At 44.0% G+C, this 15,037-nt stretch overlaps 1 long non-coding RNA gene across 2 annotated transcripts; it reads right to left on the minus strand.

Moving 5' to 3' along the window:
* Positions 1–9,698: 9,698 nt before the first annotated feature.
* On the minus strand, positions 9,699–11,144 carry LOC132005761 (uncharacterized). 2 transcript variants are annotated; one of them, XR_009400904.1, is made up of 3 exons: positions 10,984–11,144; positions 10,058–10,169; positions 9,699–9,941 (listed from the first exon to the last, which is right to left on the minus strand). It is a non-coding gene; the product is annotated as an uncharacterized LOC132005761 (long non-coding RNA). The 2 variants fall into 2 exon arrangements; XR_009400905.1 differs by having other exon boundaries at positions 10,903–10,991.
* Between the last annotated feature and the right edge of the window lie 3,893 nt (positions 11,145–15,037).

Raw genomic sequence — 15,037 nt, forward strand, 5'->3', positions numbered from 1 at the left:
TGTATTGGTGACTTTAGCCATTCTGGCATTTGGCATCTCATTGTAGTTTTGATTTGTATTTCCCTGAAGATGAGTGATCTTGAGCATCGTTTCATATGTCTGCTAGCCCTCTGGATGTCTTCTCTGGAAAAATTTCTATCTGTGTCTTCTGCCCATTTCTTAACTGAATTTATTTGTTTTTTTGGGGTGCTGAGTTTGATAAGTTCTCTATAGATTTGGGTACTAACTCTTTATCCAATATGTCATTTGCAAATATCTTCTCCCATTCCATAGTCTGGCTTTCAGTTTTGTTGATTATTTCCTTTGCTGTACAGAACTTTTTATCCTGATGAGTAGTTCATTTTTACTTTTGTTTCCCTTGCCTCTAGTGATGTGTCTAGTAAGAAGCTGCTATGGCCGAGGTCAAAGAGGTTGCTGTCTCTGTTCTCCTCTAGGATTTCGATAGATTCTTATCTCATATTTTGGTCTTTCACCCATTTTGAAGCTATTTTTTGTATGATGTAAGAGAGTGGTCCAGTTTCATTTTTCTGCATGTCGCTGTCCAGGTTTTCCAGCACCATTTGTTGAAGAGACTGTCTTTCTTCCATTGGCTATTTTTTTTTTCCTGCTTTGTCAAAGATTAGTCAACCATATAGTTGTGGGTCCATTTCTAGGTTTTCTATTCTGTTCCATTGATCTAGGTGTCAGTACCTTACTGTCCTGATGATGACTACTTTGTAAGTGACTGTGTTAGCCTACCACCCAGAACCACACATCCACCTGGCTCTGCTCTACCCTTTCTCCTTGCTGCAGCCAAACTACAGGTCCAGTCATGTCCTCTCTCCTTCAGGCCTTTCAGAACTTCCCCACTGGTCTCACAGGTAGGTTCTGCATCCGATCATGGCCAGCTGGACCGTATGCATGCTACTTTTTGCCTCCTCCAACCCAATTCCACATCTCCTTCACTCACTTCTTTCAGGTGCTCAAACATCACACTCTCCACCACCATAGGGCCATCATACATTCTATTCCCTCTGCCTGGTGTGCTCCCTTCTCTGCCCTTTCCCTTCAGCCCCAGTAAATGCCTACTCCATATATAGATCTGGATTAGAATGAAACTTTGAGGAGGCAAATTCCCACCACAAGCATTCCTAGCACAAACAGTGGTCGTGTCCTTGATTTCACTGTAGAGAAGGAGCCACCTGCCCACACACTTCCCTCCCCACCACCTCTCGGGCCCCCCATCTAGAAGCAAATCTCCTCAGTGCAAACACCCACTTTCAGAGAGCTCCTGGCAGGCCCTGGCTCTGCCTACTGGCATGGCAGATGAAGGCAGAGCCTAAATCCATGCATCAGCTTAGGGAGGTGACATATGGACCATGTTCCCAGCTGGCACACACTGCAGACCTGAGCTCTGAGGATAGGAGTTTGGGATCCCAGCCTCACTGCTAAGACATTACCTGAAAGATGATATCATCATCTACCTACCTCATCATGGTTCAGATAGTGCTTGGAACCTAGCAGGGGAAAGGGGTTCATCCAAGGACACTTTGTCAACAACAGAGTCCAAATGGGAAACAAGTCTCTTTAATCCCATTTCAGTGTTCTTCTTCATCAACAAGGAGAGAATGACAATGAGAAGATATACCATCAAGAGGCTTCACAAGAAGCAGATACAACAAAGGAGGTAAAGCAGAAAAACATGGGACTGTTCTCGAACTCACCGGAGACGGCCCCACAGTATAAGAAATAGCTGGACGAGACTTTGTGGTGGATGAAAGGCAGACTGTGACTACAGGAGGTGCTGCTCCATGCTGGTGAGGACCAGAACTAGTGAAAAAGTACTGGTTATTACCATTCATAGGATCTCTTCCAGTCTACAGTTGGGTAAGGTCTAGGAAAACCCAGTTTCCATGTTAGTAACAGCAACTTGTATGCAGGACTCTCTGAGATGAAATTGGAAATGTCTTTTTTTTTTTCTTTTCCAATTTTTTTAATTTAATTTTTAATTTTTTTAAATAAACACATAATGTATTTTTATCCCCAGGGGCACAGGTCTGTGAATCACCAAGTTTACACATTTCGCAGCACTCATCATAGCACATACCCTCCCAGAAATGTCTTTTAAGATATTTTATCAGTTTCAAGTTTGGCAGGGAACATCTAACCCCAAATACCTAAAACAAAAAGGACCTTTATTCTCCCATTTTCCAAGAAATCTGGAAAAGGACGTTTTTAAGGGTTGGTTCAGTGGCTCAATAAGGTCATTAAGGTCCAGGCTCTCTCCATCTTTTCATCCTGCTGTCCTAACCAAGATGATGATGTTCCCCTCATGGTTGCAAGACAGCCAAAGTATCTCCAAGGAATCACATCACCACACAGAGAATTTCCCCCTCCCTCACACCTCTATTATCTTGGATTGGATTCCATTATCTTCTAGGAGCTCCCATTCTCCCCAAGAAACTTCCCTTAGGATGTGGTCGGCTAGGTCAGGTTACATACCCATGTTGCAAAGGACCCCTACAAAGCAGTCCCTCGATATTTCCACCTGTATAAGTGGAAGTGAGCTCTGGTGAGTAAAAAGGAAATGATAGTGGGCTGTTTGGATAATCAATGGACAGGTTCTGCACTACTGGACAAGTCAAGAACAAACCCATGCCCACATCTTCACAAAGATCAGTGAATCTAAGACAGGCTTGACCTTGTGGTTTGACTCACCCCATGAAGAACTAGATATCTGTTCAAGATTTTCCTCCTCCTCCACCTCTCATGGGGCTGTTTACATCAAGTTCATTTAAAGGCCCTCTGTCCAAGACTATGCAGAAAGATGACTAAGCCTCCTGTGAAAAGGACTAACCACCCCATCATCAGTTTCTCCTTTGGTATGGGGAAGATAGTCCAAGAGAACAAAAGAAGCAAATAGAAAAACCTTCATATTCACCTTAAAGTATAGTATCAGGAGGTACAATGACCATGGAGGATTGGACATGATGACACTTGAGTTTTAGGCTCTGTAACCTCAAGAAGATTCCTCCGCCTCTCTGAGACTCCATTCCTCCACTTAGAAAATGACTTCCATAATCCATTCCCTTATTGAACTGAGATTATACAACTTCAGGTGTATGGAAAAGTTTTGTGAAGCAAATATTTATTGATCAGTCATTCAAAAATATTAAGTAAGTACCAATTATGCACAAGATACAACACAGTGATAGATGTCCTTGTTCTCATGGAACTTCCATTTTAGTTGGAGAAAATCACAGTTAAACAAGTGAACCAATAAAGAATGTACATCTGGGAAGATATTCATAAAGGAAATGTCCAAGAAATGGTTAATATCCAAAACCATAAAGAACTTATACAACTCAACACCCAAAAAACAAATAATCCACTTAAAAATGGGCAGAAGACATGAACAGACATTTCTCTAAAGAAGACATCCAGATGGCCAAAAGACACATGAAAAGATGCTCAACAGCACTCATCATCAGAGAAATGCAGATCAAAACAATGCGATGTCAATGAGATGTCACCTCACCCATGTCAGAATGACTTAAATCAAAAACACAAGAAACAACAAATATTGGTGAGGATGTAGAGAAAAAGAAGCCCTCTTGCACTATTGGTGGGAATACGAACTGGTGCCGCTACTCTGGAAAACAGTATGGAGGTTCCTCAAGAAATGTAAAATAGAACTAGCCTATGATCCAGTAATTGCACTACTGAGTATTTACCTAAAGACTACAAAACACCAATTCAAAGGCATACGTGCATCCTGATGCATTATCTACAACAGCCAAATTATGGAAGCACTCCAAGTGTCCACTAATAGATGAATACATACAGAAGATGGGAGATTATATGTATATATGTGTATATATATATAGTGGAAAATTATTTATTTATTATATATGTACTCTATATAGAGAGATATAGTGGAAATTTATATATAGTAGAAATTTATACAAGTGGAAAATTATTCAGCCTTAAAAAAGAATGAAATCTTGCTATTTGCAATGATGTGAATGGATCTAGACTATATTATGCTAAGTGAAATAAATCAGAGAAAGACAAATACCATATGACTTCACCCATTAAAGGAATCTAAGAAATCTAAGGAACAAAACAAACAAGCAGAGGGGAAAAACGAGAGACAAATCAAGAAAGAGACCTTTTTTTAAGATTTTATTTATTTATTTGACAGATACAGATCACAAGTAGGTAGAGAGGCAGGCAGAGAGAGAGAGAGAGGAGGAAGCATTCCTAAAAATTACTAAAAATCCAAAAATAGGGAAAAGAATGTACATCTGGGTAGTTATAAAGACTATAAAAAGTAAGTTCTGTGATGTTAGAAAGTGACTTGGTGGCCAGGAAAGAACTGGGCCTTTGACATTTGACTGAAGACCTAAAAGATTTGAAAAAACCATCCAGGAACTGATGGGGCACAGCAGACAGTACTCGGGCAGCAGGACAAGGGCTGTGCAGAAAGGCAGGCCGGGGCAGGACAAAGGCCAATGTGACCAGAGTGCAGTCAGCCCAGAGAGCAGAAAGAGGAGGTCAGAGGTAGGCAGGTCCAAGGTCACACTGGGTCTCTAGGCCTGGGCTTCAAATTTTGGGTCACAGTCCGTGGTATCACGTATCACGGTGTGCTTTTCAGCTTCTTTATAATTTCTGTGCTTTCTCTTATCTGCAATGAGCGTATTTCATTTTTATAGTCATAAAAATAAGTTTAAAAACTGGAAACTGGGGCCCACAGAAACCTGGAGGAGCAGAGAAGGCATGAAGAAAAGGAAATTGTTCAGGGAAATCCTCTGCTTTCCCTCCAGCCTGCCCTGCCCTGCCTGTAGGTACCTTTAGCCCCTCAAGGCTCCCCTGCCTTTGCCTCTTGCCCCCTCCCTCCTCCTTCCCTTCCTCCCTTCCACCCTTCCTTCCTCCATCTGTAGAATTGTCTTTTCCCTCAAGTGGAAAGTCAAAAGTCCTTCCTTTGCAGGCTTCATGAACCCTAACAACCTGAGCCAGTGGTTAGATGAGGACACTCAATTCAGTTCCATCCATACTTACGAAGTATGGCCCTAACATGGGTTTCCTATCCACCTCCCCAAATAAAAGGTTGTCTTTCAGATGCCCGGTGCCCTCACTTCCTGATAGGAGAAGAAGAGGAATTGGCTAGAAACCAACATTCAGGGAACGAGGCAGAGGTTGGACTGGCGCTCCTTTCTGCCTGATGCTGAATGTAATTATGGGTCTCAAACTCACGGGCCTAAGTCCCTGGAAAGTATCATCAGTTAGCAAAGGCCTGACGTAAGTGGTGAGGACCGTGGAACCTCTCACTCATTCTCATGGGCATATTTATTCATTCATATCCCCTCTATGGTAAGAGTCAAAACAGTAAACGGACAGAAAATGGAGAGAAGTAGACTTGTTGGAACTCTTTGGATCCAACCCTCCTTAAAGCTAAAATCCTCATGGATATTTCATTTATGCAAATACACAGATTTCTATTTCATTTTAGCTAGGTCAGTGTGGGTCTCTGCCTCTTAAGAGTGAGAGGACCTAGGCAGATACCTACAGATACCGTGCTTTGTCCTTCACAAGGCACTTTCACCCCCATTAACTTATCTGAGCATCAGAATGTCCCTGAGCATCAGAATGTCACTATTACCACTCTCATTTTATGGACAAACTGAACAGCATGAAGCTCAGCCTAGTCCAGTTGCTGGTATACCTCCCAGCCCCGTGCTCTGAGTCCTTTTATCTCTCTGCTAATACTTCTCTGTCAGTGCCATGCAAGCCAAGAAGTGACTTACTTCCAAATATGAATTTTTCACCAAGTTCTGTGTAGGGTAGTATGTGAATTGGTTCTATTCTCTGAAACAGATCGCCTTTGCCCTGATATGTGGCACATTTGATAAAGGGATGCTTATGCACCTACATGAGGAATAATATTAATGTGGAAAATTAGGGGAGTGGATTTTTTTTTTTTTAAAGCAAAGACCATTTTCTATTGACTTTAATTATAATGGGTTCCTGGCAATAAATTTGTAGAAAGTGGGACAGCTGACTCAGCACAACACACCAATGAGAAAGGCTTCCAGAAAAGTGGCAGGTAGAAATGGCAGAATCCTCACAGCCATGCTCATTTGTCACAAGTACAAATAGGACAGAGTTTCCCAGAGTGTGTTTATACAGACCATTAGTCTCTCTGGACATTAGGGCAAGGTGGGAAATTTGTTAATGTCAAATAACAATGGACAGCTGCCCATACTGCCCCTTTTGAAAGGATTCACTGATAAATCCTGAAGTAAAGAGAACTATTTTATTTTTTTAAATAATGATTGAGCATATAGATCTTTTTTCTTCCTTTTTTAAAGATTTTATTCATTTAGTTGAAAGAGAGAGAGTGAGTGAGAGAGAGCATGAACCGGGGGAGAGGGAGAAGCAGACTCCCCACTGAGCAGGGAGCCCAACGCAGGGCCCAACCCCAGGACCTCAGATCATGACCCAAGCCAAAATCAGACGCTTAACCGACTGAGCCACGAACGCATCCTGAAGAGAACTATTTTACACGGGGTTTTCCAAACTTGTTTTACCACGGACATCTAGGAATAAAATTATTTGGCTACAAACAACAGAAACCACAATAGCTAGCTTAAAAGGAAGAAAAGAGAACCTATTGGAGGACTATAAGATAGCTTGTAGAATTACAAGGTCTTTGGTTTTTTTCTTATTAACTAGTTTCTGGGAGCTTTCCCATGTCGGTTTACTACTATACGTATATTCATCTCAGTGTTTCACATTGCTTCCTGGTATTTCATCGTATGGCTGGGTATCAGTATCTATGGCTACAAAACTTTGTGGTTTCCAAAACCAGCTGCACAGTTCTTCTGGTTTGATCCAGTTTGATATCTGAGGAGTTTTCTCATGTACCTGTGGTCAGCAGGCAGGTCTTTCAGAGGCTGGATGGTCTAGGGTGGCCTCATCCATATTCCAAAGGCAGCCAGTGTGCTCCGGTTCTCCACATGGCCTCCCATCCTCCAGCAGGCCGGCTTGGGTTCACTAGCACAGCAACGTCAGGGTTCCAAGAGAACAGGCCCCAGGGCACAAGCGCTTTCCAAGCATCTGAGTGTGTTGTGTGCCACTGGCCAAGGGAAGTCACGATGCCAAACTAGAGTCAAAGGGTGGAGACGCAGACTCCAACTTTGGTCAGGGCCACTGGCAACACCACATCCTAAGAACACAGATGCAGGGAAGGGAAGGATTTGGGACCAAATTTACAATTTGCCACAGGATGGATCATGTTTTATTTATTTGCTTCTTTTTTTTTTTAAGATTTTATTTATTTATTTGACAGACAGAGATCACAAGTAGGCAGAGAGGCAGGCAGAGAGAGAGAGAGAGAGAGAGAGAGATGGGGAGAAGCAGGCTCCCCACTGAGCAGAGAGCCTGATGTGGGACTTGATCCCAGGATGCTGGGATCATGACCCAAGCCGAAGGCAGTGGCTTAACCGACTGAGCCATCCAGGCGCCCTATTTATTCACTTCTATATCCATGGACATTTAGGTTGCTTCCAGCACTTCATCATTATAAGAAAGGTTGCAACAAACATCTTCTTAAATATATCTTTATACACATGTAATTATTTTGATAGATTCCAGCACTGAAATTGCGGGGTTAAAAACTATGGGAATTTTTGCCTTTTGACACCGATGTATACTGCCATCCATTAGCGAGAGCCCATTTTCCTGCATCTTTTTCAATCACAGCTCTTACCAATCACTTTAAATGATTCCAATCATTATGGGCTACAAAAGCTATCTCATTGTTGTTTACATTTGCATTTAGTTTGACTGCTAGTGATTTTGTATGTTTACAAGTCATGTGTGGGTCTCATAAACTACATTCCATATACACATGCTCCGGAATTCTCCATTTTGCTTCATTATTATATTTTTTGATTCCTTAACACTCTATATTATGATATTTTGATACACAATAGGACAAGTTTCTCCCATTTTTCTCAAAAATGTTTTGCCTATTTTTGTGCATTTTTCCTTCTGATGTGAATTTTGCTCAACAAACTTGGGATTTAGTTGGGATTTAATTGAATTTACAGATTAACTGAAGAATTTTTTTTTTTTAAAGTAGGCTCCATTCCAAGTGTGGAGCCCAATGCCGTGCTTGAACTCACGAGCCTGAGATCAAGACCTGAGCTGAGATCTAGTTAGGCACATAAGGGACTGATTCACCCAGGCTCTCCTAATTGAAGGATATTTATATATTATACTATTGGGTCTTAAATATGAGGAAACATTTGTCTCTACATGTATTTAGTGGTTCTTCTAAGTCAATAAAGTTAACATTTTTTCTTCACACTTTTCTTGCTCATTTCTTGTTGGGTTTATTCATAAATATTTGTGGCTTGTGTTGCCATTGTTAATGGGATTTTTTTTTTGCAACAAACTAATTGGTTATTGCTAGCATATAACAGAGCTATTGATTCCCATACATCTTTGAGAGGGACAGTCATCTCCCCACTGGCCATGTCTGTCAGCATCAGTCTGGAACCAGCTCTGTTCAACCAGAACTCCCTGGATATCCTTGATTGAGTCTCTTCGCATTCTGGCCTGTTTCCCCACATGTAAAATGAGCGGGTTCAACTAGATTAACTAGATTACTGTGTTTCAAATGCAGATTGATGGCCAGTTGAGGATCATGAAATAGAAGTAGTGGGTCAAGACCAGCATTTAAAAACTAAAAATAAAACATACAGTAGAACCAAAAGTACCAGAATTTATCATTCTAAGGGCAGTCACTATTTTTGTTAAACTGTTTCCTCACCAATATGCGTGTACATGCACAAGTGCTCAGTGTGTGTATGTGTATGTGTGTGTGTATGTACACACTGGGTTATAATGTAAACAGTATTTTCTAGGTGAATTGTGATTCAAAAAACTTGAGGGGTGGCTGGGTACCTCGTTCAGTTAAGTATTTGACTATGGATTTCAGCTCAGATCATGATTTCAGTGCTGTGAGATCGAGCCCCACCTCGGGCTCACTGCTCAGCATGGGGTCTACTTCAGACTCTCTCCCTCTGCCTCTACCCCCATGCACTCTTTCTCTAAGAAAAATTAAAAATCTTAAAAAAAAAAAAAAAAAAAAAAAGCTTGAGTGACCATAGTGACCCCCAAGGGCCCATCTCTGCTCTGTGGTCCAAGAATTTATATCCATGACATTGGGCTGCTTTTCCCACCACCAGAACAAACTGGTCTGCAAGAAGCAAATAACGGGACAGACAAAACAGGTATCATCTGCATAATTTATACACACCCCCTCTTCATACACAGCCTTCCAGAAACACACACACACACACACACACACACACACCAAACCTCAGGGAGGAGCAACCTAATTCAGCCCAACCCAGGAGATAAAAGCATTAACTGGTAGTCTCCCAACCACCTAGGGATTATCACTCCCTCTCGGGAAAGACTGCTTCTCCCCCGTGACAATCCTGTAGTCACAACAGGTACCCTACAGGTAGCCTGCTCTGAGCCAGTTCCCCACAAGGTAGGATTTTCTATGTTGGAGAAACAAAGGGGCCCGGGTGAGAAGTAGGGAGCTTTAGGAGACCAAACTAAGACCCCACACAATTACTACCTACTGTCAACCTTGAAAATGAAGCAGCCAGTTATTTTACCAGCAAAATGGATTTATTCAGAAATGGCAGAGAAATTGCAATTTGGACACGAAAGCCATGGCAAAGCCACTGGCTGGTCCAGAGAACAAAGGAGAGAAACATTATAGGGAGGAAAAGGGAAGTTGGGGGCCAGGGCTTTGGACCAAAGTCCATTGGAGGAAAGTGAGAAGAGTGATGACAGTTTCTCCTTGGCTGGGCTGTAGTTGGGCAAGGAAAAAGAATCTTCCTCCTGCGTGCTGGGGTAGTAAAGTAGGCTTCTTCCTGCTGGAAAATGCAAGGTATGAGTTGGGATCTGCAATTGCCCTAGAGTTGGTAGGGGGTGAAAGCTCCCCTTTCGGTATCCTGCCTCTATTTTAAATGAGGTTTCCTCAGTTTCATACCACTGTTAAAATGTGGAAGTGGCTGGTTCAACGATAAATTGGAACAACTTTTAAGAGGCAACCTGGCATCCTGCATTCCTTTTGTCCCAGCAATTAGTTTCTCCTGAGGAACCTGTGGGACAGGTGAGAAAAGATACACAAGCAAAACCAAACAAAACTTAGAAACACAGTTTCTTAGAAACAGATTGGGCAAATATATGCTCAACCATACGATGGGAAAACGATATCATTAAAGATAATAATGGTGATCTGTATTCTATATGGATGTGAAAAATGTCCAGATTTATTATTTTGTGGGGAGAAAAAGCAGCTTATACGTTGGAACAGCCAAACCCCATTTTTGTTTTTGCAAATCTGTGCGGTGTTCTGTCTCTCTGTGTGTTTTTTCTGTTTTGTCTGTCTAGATCTGTGGGGGAGGAAAGAGTTGTGGGGGGTGGGGTGAGGGGTGGGGGCAGGGGCTTATTTTTAAAAAGGGTCTGAAGCCTGTAAGGACTTAAGCCAAAATGTTAAAAAGTGGAAGGAGGAGATGTGGTAGAAATTTTACTTCCACTTGATGCCCTCTATATTGTTTGTTTTACACATGTACATGTTACTCTTATGATAAAACATAATGAAACAAAATTATTCCTTTTCGGGCGGGGGGGTTCGGAACAGTAGTAACAAGTTACTGGGAAGACTCAGTTCTCCCCGCCTTCGTAGATGGGAGCCCGCGCAGCGAGAGCCGCTCGCCGGGACCCCTCCCCACCACCCCCGACCTCCAGCAGTGCCCCCGACTCCTCCCAGCCCGCTCCCAGAGCAAGGCCCCACTCCCACCCAGCACGCCTCACCAGCAGGGCCCCACTCACCACCTGCCAGCAGGCCCCAGCCAGGGCGCCCGGCCCCCAGCGTTCCTGCCCCGCCCCACGGACCGTCCCTATCCTACACACCCCGGATCCCAACCCCAAGCGCCTGGGCCTAGTCTCGGCCCCGCTCCGGCTGCAGGAGGTCCCCTCTCCAACGCGTTTCTTCCCTCTGTGTCCTCGCGCACCTCCTGGGCCCGCGCCCGCTCCTGCCCCGCACCCCACTGCCGCGAGCTCCCCTAGCCCGCCCCGCGTCATCTCTGCCACCGACCGCGTGTGCCCGTGGGCCGAGGCACCGGCTAGGGCTGCACCCCAGGCTGCACGCCTGCCACTTCGCGCGGGTGGCCGCCCTGCTGGCGGCGCTCCTGGCGCTGCGGGTGCTGGGCCACGCGCTGATCGTGGTGGCCCTCACCGTGGACCACAGCGTGCGCTCCAGCGGCAACTTCCTTAAGTTGCCGTTGCAGACTTGCTGGTGGGTCAGTGCAGCCCCGGGGCCTGGGGGCCGGCGGCACCTGTGCAGTCCTGGAGTGGGGAACCCGGGGCTTGCAAGTCTCCCTCAAGAGTTGGGGCACCTTGGGGCACCTCAGGCCAGGACAGAACGAGCAATCCAGCGGCAGGCACTATAGGCGGCTTCTGCATCCTGCTGGACGTCCCTTATGTCCTGACCAGGGAGTGGAAGTTCAGGAGGAAACTGTCAGTTGTGGCTGCTGTGCACCGCCTGGGTCTTCAATATCGTCCTCATCAGCTATGACAGGTTCCCCTCTGTCACCACGGCAGTGAGAAGAGTAGAGGCTCGACATAAATCCGCTGGTGTGGGGGACAGCCCGGGACACCGGCGGGTTCTGAGTTGCTGGGCTAGTGGCAGAGGGAAAACCCCACACCGCTTCCAGGTATTTTAGGGCCCACATATTCAAAGGGAAAAGAAATGGAGATGCCAAAACTAGGTTACAAATACTGATACCTGTTTTAAATACTTATATTTAATAAATTTAAAAGTTACAGTGCAATGTAAATTGTGCCTTTCACATGATTTATTTTTATCATTATAAAGTGTACCCTAGGTGTGACAGTCTTGAGTATGGTCAGGAAGGATCCAAACCTAGGGGTGGCTCAGCTGATGGAGCATGCAACCCTCCATCTCAGAGTTGTAGGTTTGAGTCCCAGATTGGGTGTGGAGACTAATTTAAAAAACAAAATCTTAACCAAAAAAAAAAAGAGGGGGTCGCCAGGGTGGCTCAGTAAGTTAAGCATCTGCCTTGGGCTCAGGTCATGATCCTGGGGTCCTGGGATGGAGCGTATGTCAGGCTCCCTGCTCAGTGGAGAGCCTGCTTCCTCTCCCTCTTCCTCTGCGTCCCTCTCTCTCTTCCCCTATCTCAAATAAATGAATGAAATCTTGAAAGGAAGCAAGTCCTATTAAGGCACCTTTGTCTTTCCACCCATTGTTCTCACCCTGAGTTCAGCTGTCACCCCCGGGAGAGCCTTCCTCAGTCACCCATGTCAAATAGCAGCCCTCCCACTCTCCAGTTCTCCCGGGCTATACTCATGCTTGTCACGGCCTGACACTGTATTTGAGGTCTCTCTGTCTTCTTCACTAGACTCTACCACGCTCTAAGGGGGCAGGAGTGTTGTCTTGTTTGCTGATGTTTTCCCAGTGCCTGGACCTGTGCTAGTGTATGTGCTGATTTAATGTAAGCATAATTTCATCTGGAGATGTGATCGTATGTCCACATTCAAGGCCCAGTGGAAAGGTGATACAGATGCCCCCAGCATTTCCAGGGCAGACAGCAAAGGGAAGGGTTTGTATGAGCAACCACAAGTAAGGTACGTTCACAGTGGTGCTCCTTAAGCTGGTCCAGGAGTCCGGACTGAGGGTCCACTCTTAATTTTAAGACACTTAACACATTGTGTGATCTTGGCACATCACAGCACCTCTGTGCACCTGTTTTTCTGTAGGAAAGTGAGGGGTTAAAAGCCCGTTGGCTCTAACCTCTATGATGGCTAATTCTTTTGGTCCTTACCTCTTATAAGCAAAAACTAAAGTTTTTTATCCCTGTTTTGCACATCTAGATAAGACCCAAAGAAACTAATCAGCTGCAGCAGAAATGAATCTTAAGTGAGACAGAAGGGGAAAAAACAGCAGTAAAAAGAACTTTCCTTTGAGCTTTAAAAACAAAAACAAACAAAAAACTCCTTGTATCTTTTGTCCAAGTAATCCACGTTCACTATAGAAAAATCAGAAGCTTTGGCGGGTAGGCTAAGCCCACTCTATAGCACTCGTGCAATTTGCCTCACTTTCAGCTGGAGTTCTCAAACCATTTGGGGAGCACCTTTCAAAAAAATACCTTTTTAGATTTAATGGGCTTGGAGGGGGGGCCCAAGCTTGGCATCTTTAAAAATGTCTTTGGGTAATTATAAGGTATTATAAGAAATAGCTGAGGACAAGACCTGTTGCTTTCCCCACGGTTCTAGCCAGCTCATCCTGTTTCCCATCTCTGTTACCCTTTCTTACATTTTCACTATATTTGACCAAAATCATTTCCCAAGTACCATTTTAAAGTGCCATTTTCTAAATTTCTGGGACCTCAGAGTAAGCATTACTCTAGGGCCAGCTCTCCTGAGGTGCTCCATTGGTGATTAGGTTTCCTTTGCTATGAATTAAAACTTTGTGTACATTGCAGGCATACACAGTAAAATCACTTAATTAGCAGTATTAGCAGCTAATGTGGAGAGTTGGGTCTTCGACTTCAGTGACATACATTCCCAAAGGGTCTTCAGTATGGCAGCCCAGTTGGTGTAAAATGTCAATCTTTCCGATCTTGAAATAGCCTTAAATTTCCTGTTATCTTTCATTATATCAGAACTTCTTCTGCACACCAAAGATATGGGGGAGGGGAGTCAAGAACATTTATTTTGTGCTTCTACGTTTACAAATATTTTTAATATCCAGTAAGAATTGATAGCTAACCTTTGAGGGCTTATTTTAAGTCAGATACCATTCAAAGTTTATATGGATTATATCCAAGAACTGATATAGACAGGGTCATGACAACCCTGTGGTCCAGGAAAAAGTGTCCCATTTTACACATGAAGAAACCGAAGCCCACAGAGGTTAAGTAAGTTACCTAGAAAAAAGAGCTAGCCAAGTGGGCTTTGAAATCCAAGCTACCTCACTCCAGACAGAGCCTCTGGTCTTTGTCACAGCAACATAGTGCCACCTACAGGAACAGTAGGGGGGGAACTGGCTTAGTCAAAATAAAAATACTGGGGCACCTGGGCGGTTCAATTGGTTAGGGGTCTGATTCTTGTTGATTTCAGCTCAGGTCATGATCTCAGTGTTGTGAGATCAAGCCCTATATTGGGCTCTGCGTTATGCATGGAGCCCGCTGAAGATTCTTTCTCCTTCTCCTCTGCCCCTCCCCTCTTCTCTATAAATAAATTTAAAAAATACTGAGTGACCACTTAAGTACAAGATGAACTTAAAGCTGGAAGACACAGTGCAAACCAGTGCTATTCTACTTGTGGATGCTGAATTGTGTATAACATATACATGTTCTGGGAGGTGTTCCACTTACACCACCTTCCTAGATGTGTACCGACCGTTCCCGAGTCTTGGAATTCCCCATTCAACATCAGGCCTAATCTAGGCTCAGTGCTTCTCTCCACCTATGAAGGGTTGCTCTCCCCAGTCTATTAAGAACCAGTATTTTGGGGGTACCTGGCGGCTCAAGTCAGTTGAGCATCTGACTCTTGATTTCAGCTCAGATCATGATCTCAAGGTGGTAACTGAGTCCCAGTGTTGGGCTCCATGGTCAGTGGAGCCTGCTTAAGATTCTCTGTCTCTGCGCCCCTCCCACTTCCTGCTCTGTGCACTCTCTCTCTCTCAAAACCCAAAAATGAAGAAAAAGGACCAGGGGAGCAGACCTACAAAACAAGCCCTAATTCATTAGATTCTAGACATAAAATTGCCAAATTGGTGTGTGTTAATTCTTAGTCCACATTTTCTTTGCATTTCTCTCATTACAGACAGGTTAAGAGTTTAACTTGCTTCAGTCCATGGAACACTGCTGGACAGCCTGGCTCTAGCTATAAAATATGGGATTGCAAGTCAAGAATTAGTGTCACAAGGCTAAAAAAAAAAAAA

Source organism: Mustela nigripes, chromosome 17 (genome assembly GCF_022355385.1).
Source record: "Mustela nigripes isolate SB6536 chromosome 17, MUSNIG.SB6536, whole genome shotgun sequence".
Classification (NCBI taxonomy): Eukaryota; Metazoa; Chordata; class Mammalia; order Carnivora; family Mustelidae; genus Mustela; species Mustela nigripes.